The sequence below is a fragment of the Nematolebias whitei genome, chromosome 2 (assembly GCF_014905685.2).
Source record: "Nematolebias whitei isolate Nwh7 chromosome 2, NemWhi1, whole genome shotgun sequence".
In the NCBI taxonomy this organism is placed as follows: Eukaryota; Metazoa; Chordata; class Actinopteri; order Cyprinodontiformes; family Rivulidae; genus Nematolebias; species Nematolebias whitei.
In genome coordinates this window covers 28,090,008-28,092,384 of record NC_056499.1, presented here as the reverse complement: position 1 = coordinate 28,092,384, position 2,377 = coordinate 28,090,008, and positions in this window count along the sequence as shown.

The window sequence follows — 2,377 nt, the reverse complement described above, 5'->3', positions numbered from 1 at the left end:
TGGATGGATGGATGGATGGATGGATGGATGGATTTATTCTCTAAAACAGCTTCATAAATTAATCTCCTAAAGATTAAACTAAAAGTCAGACATGAGACTTGGACAGGAAGTCGTTTGGGAAGTTCATTTAAATGACCAGCTTCATTTCAAATACATTCAGTGACATCCTTCTTGTCCCCTTTGTCATTTAGGATATCTGCAGCTTTATTTCAACCACCATTTTATGAGTTTGTAAGAAATTTATTATGTGGGAAAAGAAAACCTTAAAATTGCTGATATTTACACACAGCGTAAATTAGCCTCACTTTTCAGTAATGCTAAGATTTCATTTGAAATTTCTTCTGAACAGTAAATCTTCTGCCAGCCTATTCAAGCAATGACTTGTCCTGATTATCTATATTCACTTTCACCATCTATGAGAGCATTTCTGCTACCTTAACCTCAAACCTAATAAAAACACTGCATGTCTTCTGTGCACACAAATTTTGCACCCCCCTTTCTATTTCATAAGGCTGTCATAAAATAACATTTGTACTTCTAATTGGGAGTCACTCTGCTCTGGTGCATTTAGCCCATATTTAAATGAATAAACTGAACTATGCATGTATTTAAAGAAAAATTTGCATTTTTAATGTAGTTTTCTGTCAGGACTAAAAGTATTTGATCCTGTTTGCAACATTCAATTTGTGTGACATATATACAATCTCCTGAAAGCGAAAGTTATTAAGATTTCTGTTTAACAAATTTCTTTCATTATAAAAGAGGACAGCTGTCATGAAAGGTATATTGCATCCTCTGTTCAGGTAATGAGTGACACACAGTGCTGCATCTTTACAAAAATTGACCAAATAAAGCATAAACACACGTTTGGTTTTGTATTCAGAAAACATTTTCATTATAGACCATTACTACTTTACAACAGAGAGAAGACAGAGGACGCAGAGGACAGAGTGCGATGGAGGAGGATGACTCCCTCCAGAGGGAACAGCCAAAAGAAGAAATTAGATCTTTACAACAGATAGTCCTTCACATCCAGAAACTACCAAACAGAACCGAAAAACTACCTGATGCTCATTACTGAGGGAGCTGGCCCACCTTCTCAGCTCAGCTCCCTGGTCTGCAGCCATACTGACACCAAGAGGAGAGTCTGATTCTCTCCATGGGAGACAGAACGTGCATCATGCAGAATGACACATTTTCAAATTAATAAAGAAAAAAATGCAATAATGGTCAAGAAAGCACACAATGTCACTAATTAAGAAATGCCATCATGGACTTTAAGGAGCCCATCTTCATCCACTGAGTCCTTGAGCTCACTGTGAGAAAAATATTTTTCTTTCTTTCTGTTACTTTTGTGTCTGCTGTGTTTGTGCTAGATGGTTTTAAATTAAGTTAATTAAATTACATTAATAAATAAGTTATCATTAAATCTGGATAAAACCTATTACATGATACACAGTAACAGAAAAACAGATGTTCACGCTCCATTTTTGGTAGATGGAAATGAAATTTGCAGAGTTAGTGAGGTGAAATTTTTGGGTGTTATTATTGATGAGAAATTAACATGGAAACCTCACATAAACAATTTGAGAACAAAAATATCTAAATCGAGAGCAATTCTGTATAAAGTACGAGAGTTATTCACTGATAAAGCAATGTTTATGTTGTATAATGCAATAGTTGTTCGTTATTGTCTTATTGTCTGGGGTAATGCATGTAAAACTATAACTAATCCTTTGTTCATTTTACAGAAAAGAGCTGTACGAATTATTATGAAAAAAAAAAACAATAGATATCCGTCGAATACTTTATTGTATCAACTGAAAATTTTGAAATTCTATGATTTGGTTAATTATAACATTTTGTTGCTTATGTATAGGGCACATAAAGGCACGTTGCCCATTAATATTCAAACGAATATTGTTAAAAGAGAGAGTGTATACATTCTTAAAGGAATTGAGATGTTTGTGAAGCTTTATTTTAGGACTAGTTTGAAAGAACGATCCACAATAATTCAGGGAATAGGATTGTGGAATGGTTTGGATGATAATGTTAAAAATGCCAGATCACTGTATACATTTAAGAGACTGATAAAGACGAGTTTCTTGAAAGAATATGGAAATCGTTAATATAAATCTACTTAAGTTGTTGTCTGATTTGATTTATATGTTTGAGTTTTTATGTTTTTAACTTAGCTAGATTGTTATTATCTTTGTGAATTATATTTTAATTTTAATTTTGTAAAAATATTTTGATTTACATTAGAATTAAGTAAAAAGGGGCAGTTTTCATAAGACTAGTTCTTCTTCTGCCACCTTTCATTTTATTTTATTTACATTTTTGATTGTATTAAGTATATATATATATATATATATAT